This window comes from Cephus cinctus, unplaced genomic scaffold (genome assembly GCF_000341935.2).
Source record: "Cephus cinctus unplaced genomic scaffold, Ccin1 Ccin1_scaffold1043, whole genome shotgun sequence".
NCBI classification, from domain to species: domain Eukaryota; kingdom Metazoa; phylum Arthropoda; class Insecta; order Hymenoptera; family Cephidae; genus Cephus; species Cephus cinctus.
The window spans coordinates 25,641-33,776 of record NW_014333574.1 but is presented as its reverse complement, the minus strand read 5'-3'; the positions used below and the strand labels follow the sequence as shown (position 1 = coordinate 33,776).

Below are 8,136 nucleotides of genomic sequence, written 5' to 3'. Positions count from 1 at the left end.
AAAAACCCCCAAAAAAAAAAAAAAAAAAAAAAAAAAAAAAAATCTTTAAAAATCTCCGTCTGGACCAAACCGCAGCATCCAACACTCACTCCTCGTAAACTCATCGAAACTTTTTATGGTACCACTTTTTTCCCCAGGTGTCTTATCGGCGTTACGTAAGTTCAAATATTCGTATACGATAAGAAAAAAAAAAGAAACGTTAAGCCTTCGATCCAAGCGAGCGATTCCACTGAATTTTCTATTGACAAACTGCCTTAAACACACCACATTAATTGGTGCTTGTACGAGGTTCGCGTAGTCGCAGATGCGCCAATGCGAACGCGTCTTGGCATCGCATGCTGTGTCCCATCGATAACGTGTACCGGAGTCAGTCGCATATAGTATGTACGCTCGACTCGTTAGAGTTATTTCAGCCTTTTCTTACGCCCACGTTGCAATTCCCATATGTCATATTTTACCAAGCGATCGCGTGATGCATCGCGCGATTACCGCCATCGGCCGGAAGTCGTCGACGAGTGGAAGACGCAGACGGGCGAATTCAAGCCAAGAGGCGAAATATCGCGCTGCGCGAAAGTTTCTCAGCTCCGAAAAGTATCGGTTTCGCGCAGCCTTTCGCAAAGTTGCCACAGTTCTCTTAGCCGGTATACACACACTGTATATATACACCGTCACGTGTCCGGCTTGATACTCTCGGTGAACAAATAAAGGACTACCGGGCTACCGCAATAACTTGCGGTCGGGATCGTCCCGGGAGACTAAAATACCCGGAATAAGGGATGATAACGTAGGGAGTATTGGCTGGGGTCTCTAGGAATCTGGGTCGGTTCAAGAATTTCTAGTGAAAATCAGTACCCGCCTGATTGACTTCGTTGTTATCGCTCGCTAAAATATAATACCGTGCTAAATTTTTGCATTGCCCGTTATCTCAATGAAAACTGCACCCGAGGACATCCCTATCACTTTTCTTATAAAAAGTGCATCGAATGGCTGGTCCAGCGACGACGGTCGCGGAGGACGTTGAAGAAACGTAATTTTTCATCAAAAAAGTAAAATTTGATTTTTTTTTTGTCAAAAATAAAAAAAAAATTTACGGACCAAAGTACGTGAAAACTTCATGGACATGCAGTTTTAATGGTACAAAACAGATTCTCCCTCCAGTCGCACGTATCAGCGCCGCTTTCGTCGCCCCGATCTCAATCGCTCCTCGTGACCTTCAAAAAAGCAGAGCCAAAGAGACAGACGGGGGTCGAATTCAGCCAAGCGCTGTGCAAACATCCCGAATGTGTACCCAGATGAAATGCAATTTATGTAGATTAAACGACTCATCGTCTTACGACCTTCTTAATCCTAGCTGAAATCCTGATGAGCCCTTAAAATAAACAAAACTAATTGACGACCGGTATAAAAATACTAAAAAAAAAAGAAAAACCACCCACTCCAACCACGAATCTGACGAAGTGTCACGTATACAAAATTTTTCCCAAAAAAGTAACCAACGCAACGAACAACCGTGACGTGAATTAAAAAAAAAAAATGCCAACTTCCGGTTCGACCCACATGGCCGTGTCCGTATACGGCAGCAGCAACATATGCAAAATCAAGTTTTCACCCGGTATCGATACACATCGCAGTCTCCGATACGCAAGATCGCGCAATTCGATGGGAGCCAGTGCAAAGCGTCAGAGCGAGAAGATGATAAAGGAAGAAGAGAAAGAAAAAAAAAATAAAAAATAAAATAAAGATAGCCTCAACCGTACACATATATTCTCATAGGCGGTCAAGCAGACAGATAAAATACGAAATAATGGTCCGAGTAACAGTTCACAGCATTGCGTATTATCTGTTTGGCGCAGCTATACGTCGCGCCGGCCATAAGCACTCTACTTGGACAATGGTGCATCCATTGGTGCAACGAGCTGGGTAAACACCAGAGGATCACTATTGACTTGGAATTAATGGGTTGCGTGGATGGAACGACGACTATACATATATATATATATATATACACATATATCGAAGCTCAACGATTCCTCTCAGCATTGAGATATACGACCAGTGTTTCGTTATAGGATATCAAGAGCGTGATTATTCGCGAAAGGCCGGTACGACTTCGAAATAATAATATTCGACAATAGTAATGATTGGTCGATAATCGAACCGATCGAAACCGGTTTCGAGGACTCGACGAAAGAGTCCTTCGAGATTTGGGTTTGGATTTGGCATTAAAAGTGAAGTAGACGTACGAGAGCACACTTGAAATTTCCACACGAGTGTCTCGTCGAGTGAGGTCGCGACGAGAGATTTTGGTCACGATTTACTTGGATCCTCGTGCGGAGGTGCCTGTCCATATATTCTGCTTAGTATAAGATGTACGGTCGGTCGACGAGATGGAAATAGATATTTTTTAATATTTTCCAAACAACGTGACCCAGGCTTTTCGTGCAATCAAAAAAAAAAGTATGGTAAAGTAGAAAAAATAAATTCCGAAATATCGTCGACTATCGATTCGTTCTGCAATTCGAAAATACTTTGCCGTGTAAAAGTTTCATGCAAATATACAAAGTGGAAACGATCGCGGCGAATCTTACAGCCGTCGTTACTCCGTGACTTTATCGTACGGGTGAACCAGATAGCCTATACGTACTCGGCCGGGTGTGCTGCTATTTTTTCTCAATCCTTTCGTCCCAGCGACCACCGTAAAAATCTCCTCCTCCTCGAGTCGCAGGAAAGAAACTTTACGACGCGACTTGGCCGGCTCTTTTAATTTATCCCGATTGGCAATACGGCAAAGGGGTTTCGACGTTCGTTAAAAATCGATTAATTTTTACAATTGACCAAAAAAAAATACCGAGCCAGCCTCGGTCACGATTCACAGTAAATTTCATTGGTACGTATAGAAAATGCCTCCTGATTAAAAGTTCCCGTACCTGTCACGTGACATCCGCCGTACCCAAGACCTAACACCTAGCCGAAGATCCTACCGAAGCGTCCATAGTAAATCGTCCACGCGAAAACTCGGCCGAAGGGCTTTCGAGTGAGTTTGAAAATCGTCCAAGGGGTCGTTGAGACACGAAAAGAGAAAACAATGGAAACAAACATTGCTCTAGCAGTCCGAAGACACAGAGCCATAGACGCCACTTGCGCGTTGTACGTGCTCCAAAGCAGCAAGTGGCCAAACGAGCTCCCGACAATTAACCTTCGCGATGCTCAGGCGCCACTCGTGAAATCTTCACGGTTTTCAAATAGTTTTAGCCGGGCGGCCGCAGTCTCGCAGAACTGTACACTTCGCGCCTTCGCGAGTCACTTGCCTGGGAGGGTGCGCGGTGGGTGGGTCACTCGTATACGGACGATTATCCCGTAATTGATCGTGCCGCTAGAAGAATGCAAGTCGGATGCAACGTGCGTTGCAAACTTCATCGGAGAGATGGCGCCACGTGTTATGCAAACAAAAATATACGAACGATTCCCATAACCCTATAACTTCATCGATCACTTACGATAACGCGTAACGCGTAAACCGGAGAGCAGCGAGAGTAGCTCGTTTACCTCGTCGCAATAATTTAACGAGTGAAACTTTTCTTTTTTTTTTTTTTTTTAAACGACCCTTCCCAAAGTTACGTGACAAACAGTGCAATTTTATGGGGTCGTACGTTTCATCGCTATTCTTACGAGTAACGAGCCGGTCTTACAATGGGATTATAAGAGCTCGAATTTATGGTGGCGTTCACAACGGTGGATGGGCGAATAAAGTAACTGGCTCGAGTACGTTCGGCATTGGATTGCAATTGCGGTAGCGAGAGGGGGTAGCAAGAAAAAAAAATAACTTGGTCCAACTTTTCGCCAAACCATGCAAAGTGGTACAGAGTGACGCGAGTTACGTAACGGGCAATAGACTTTTTTTTTTTAGATAATCGCGCGAGTAGGTTATATCCCAATTTCATGCTGAATTCGTTCACCGGTTTCTAACGGGAGCCGTTCGACTATGATGGTGCCGGATCGTTTGTAGTCGCGGATACTTGACGTTTCTCTATCCAGCTGCAAACTTTATTGCGGTGCGACCCCCCTCAAATGGGATTTTGATTAAAAGCCCTTCAAGATACCCCGAGTACCACTTGTGGATATTAATGGTGAAAATACCGTGTTCATCCCCCCACGTTTCCCTACCCCTTCTCCCCCCGCCGCCGCCACTCTACACTGGGAATTATGTTCCGAGTGGCCCATTATTTCTCCTATGTTCATTCGACGAAAGGGAGGAAAAGGCTTAATGCAATTCTCGAGGGTGCTCGATGCGAAAATCACAAGGCTAAAAAATTGCGTCACAAACGCCTACGATTATTCGACGTAAATCGATCGTTTACTCACCCACTGGAGCGATTTTAGTAATAGTCAACTGGTACGACTGTATCCTCGGAGAAAATAGCATTGTGAAGTACATACCTGCAAGAAAAAAGAATACGGGTGTCAATAATATGAAAATTTGGTAAAGATCGGGAGTGCATTGAATTGCGCAAAAAAAAAATCAACAAAGCTCCGAGTCAACGTTAAATTGGCGTGTAAGAGGTGATTGCAACTCGCCAAATTTCAAACAGGGTTACATGGGTAAACTGGCCTTTGCCCTATATATATATATACACACAATATTGTTTTGTATGTAGGCAACGGGGGTTGCGTAATTCCTGAGCAACTCGAATTTTAAATGTGATCAAGGGGCTCAGACCTTAAACAGTGCTTAAATTTGTCGGTGAGTTTGCAAACGAGGATTTTCGTCAGGCGTATCGAAGCTGTTCGTTTTCGCCGTAAGATAATGGAAAGACGTGGCGAACGAGAGCCGAGAGGCACAAGGGTATACCTGGGGGGTTTAATAAACGATTCCGTCATTGTGAATCGAGCTTTATCGCGCCCACGATTGAATAATCGTTCAGAGCGACATAATATCGGACACTTTTTTTTTTGTCAACTGGCACTTTTTTTTTGCATAATGGCGAAAATAAGATATCGATAAACGGACGCGTTATCGGATTTCTATTGGCACGATAGAAATTCAGCTACCTGATACATTAAGTATCGACGATCCGACGAGATCGAACGAGCTCGAGATTTGGTATTGAAAAAATCGAATCCTTCGTTACGTTCATAGATTTACCAATAACGAGACTTTAAATCGAACCCGTCCAAAGCAGCGTTGACCCATGACCCGGTGAGCTTTGAAAATTCGTAATCGTATTATCTCGACAAAACGAAATGAGCAAATTTTTACAATTACCAGATCCGTCCCATTCCCCCCTGAAGCCACTGGATGCTGGACATTATTTGCGCAGACTGTAATCCCATTACGTATTCCCGTCTAATGGTTTCCGCGTGGCGAAAGCACCGATAATAACATCCATAAATATTATCACGTACCCGTGAATCACCTGGCACTTTGCGAGAATCACCGGAAGCGGAAGACCCGGATATCGGCGGATCCTCGTTCTTCATCAATTTCGGAGCCTTAAAAGCCATTTACACCTCGAAAATAGTTTTTCGGTAAATCTTCGTAAACAGTCGGAATATTGGAATGCTTTTAAAGTGCACGAGAGCGAGAGAGAGAGAGAGAGAGAGAGAGAGAGAGAGAGAGAGAGAGAGAGAGAGTCCGCGTACCGGATATGCGGTCAGACCCTTCTCCCCGGAACAATGCCAACAGAATGTAGCCATGTTTGTCATACCAGAAAAAAAAGACAGCCGAGCAACGATTTTACGTAATAGGCATTTCAATAGAAAAAAAAAATCCGTATAATTCGAGAACTGATAACGTGCCGCGGATCGATTCGATTGATTATAAACTTTGTTATCAACTAATTTTAACGTTCCGCAACGACTGTATGCAATTCTCAAAATGGGTAACACGATAACCCCACTGCTACCAATCCTGACCCATTATCAAGTACTTCGAATGCACTTCTACAGCTATTTCGCCCAGGCTTTTTACCTTAGTCGCAATTACCAAAAGTCTTGTATTCGCACAGCGAATCCCAGGCAACATATGTATATGTACAGGACAGAGTACAGAAGTGGTCTCCCCTCGATTTACACATTATTCCAGTGAATCCTGCAAGCCACAGTGCTAATGTTCATCGTTTCAAAGATTACACATATACACAAGCACACACTGCCTATACCGGGTGTACCATTTGTCAATGGTTACTATCCGTGTAAACTTTCACATAGCTACGTCACAGAGACACGTAAATAGTCCCAAGCGTCATGATAAATTACGTCATCGACACAAGAGTACCACTAAAAGAAAATTATGCATCGACCATAAACGAGACAATGGTAAATTGTAATATCCCAGGAAAACTACCAATTTCGCATTCACTTGACACTTACGATAGAGACGGTATCTCGGCGGCAGTGGGTGCCGCCTGCGCCCAGTTAGAGCACGTATATAATAATCCGTAAAAACTTTCAAAATTTTCCACTTTTCATGGAGATTGCGAGAATGCGCTCGCGGTATTAAATTTCGTTAGTCTCGCGCGACTATAAAACGAACGTATCCCCCCTTTACCACCCCCCGCCCCCGCCGCCCTTCGCGGATTTTCGTCTACCGACGGATATAATAATAACGAGAAATTGCGGCGTCTCTTGAAGCGACGCCACGGCGTCCCTCCACACATGGGTGGTGGTGCACAGAGCTGGCTGATACAAAGCTTTTTTTTTTCTATTATATGCACAAAATTTAATTTTTTTCTTTCTACCTGTACTTACATACGAAAAAAAAAAAAGAAGAGAAGACATTTATTCGTCCCGCGGGCAAATTGGAATTTATCTGCCTTTTTTTGTTTTTTACGTAATGCCGACTAATTGCCGGTCGTGTAAGACCCACAGTAAAGGCACGACTACCGTAAGGATAATAATGTCGCGTAATAGGACACGTAGGGTAGGGAAAAGTCGAGAAAATTTAAGTGGGCGAGTAAAGCGTATAAAGAGAACCCACCCCGCCTTTTCAAAGTTCTTGACTTGTGTGTTTTCAATTTTTTTTTTAACTCGACGTTCACTTTTCCAGCGTAAACTCGAAAGTGGATCGTGAGACACACCAATCAAAGTCCCGGGGCGGCGCTCGATCACGATCAAATTGTCTCCGGCGTGGAAAATGGAAAATTCAATTGGTCGCCGACTGATACGGAGAACTCAATGGTTTTCTTTCGAAACTTTTACGAACTACGCTTTTCATATGCTGAGAGTATTACTATAGCCATTATAGATACAACATAGTGATAGCACATGCACTGCTATTATATGTCATTTCTGTTACAAGTGCAAGATGGAAAAACCATATCGACGTTACAGGTTGAGGGTTGAATAGGGTTCTATCTATGGTATATATGTATATATATATATAGCAGCTAATTCTATAGAGGAGCAATATTTAAATCGTCTGAATAACTCCAAAGACCCCTAAAAGTCTTATTATGTACAGGGGTCAAGGGGTGGCAGGCAAACAAAGTTCCTTAACCTCTTGGTATTGGGCGGAGGGGGTGTTGGAGAAGTCCCCTCGATGTTCGGAACGTCGGTTCCAGTGTCCCAAGGAGCGACAGGTACCGAGTGGAACAAGTGAGTCGATGACTTGCGTGAACAATTGTTTTTTTCAATAAACCCCAATCGGAGCTCAGGATGATCCAACAATGGGCACCGCGTTACCAGGGGATGCACGGGAACGCGAACAGGAGGGTATGGACCATTAGATTTATCATGTGTTCCTTTCGAGGCGGAGTGGTAACGCCGGGAGTTTCCGTAATCGTTTCCTCAATGCTTTTTTTCGAGCAACGAGGACGGAGCGATAAAAAGAAGGAACGAAGGGCTGGAGGATAAGTCGAAAGAAAAATACGAAATTACGAGAAAACTGCGTGTCTGCGAGAGAAGCGTGAATAGCTCGGTTATGGAAACGTTCGAGCACGCGTGTTTTTGCTTTTTCTACATTATTTCTACGGGGTGTCGAAGTTCCATAAATGCTTTGACAGCTACGCCAGGAAATGGAGGACACCGTGTGATTCTATCTTTAAGTCGAGACTAGTGTGTACATATGGGAGTAGAGAGAATTCTGGGGTATTTTTGGAAAATTCATCCAAGGCTGGGGGGGGGGGGGGGGGCCAAATT

The 8,136-nt window shown here is 43.9% G+C and overlaps 1 protein-coding gene across 24 annotated transcripts in view; it reads right to left on the bottom strand.

Moving 5' to 3' along the window:
* LOC107271839 (collagen alpha chain CG42342) overlaps window positions 1–8,136 on the bottom strand; it is a 135,940-nt gene that overhangs the window by 126,023 nt on the left and 1,781 nt on the right. The gene's annotated exons all lie outside the window — the stretch shown is intronic.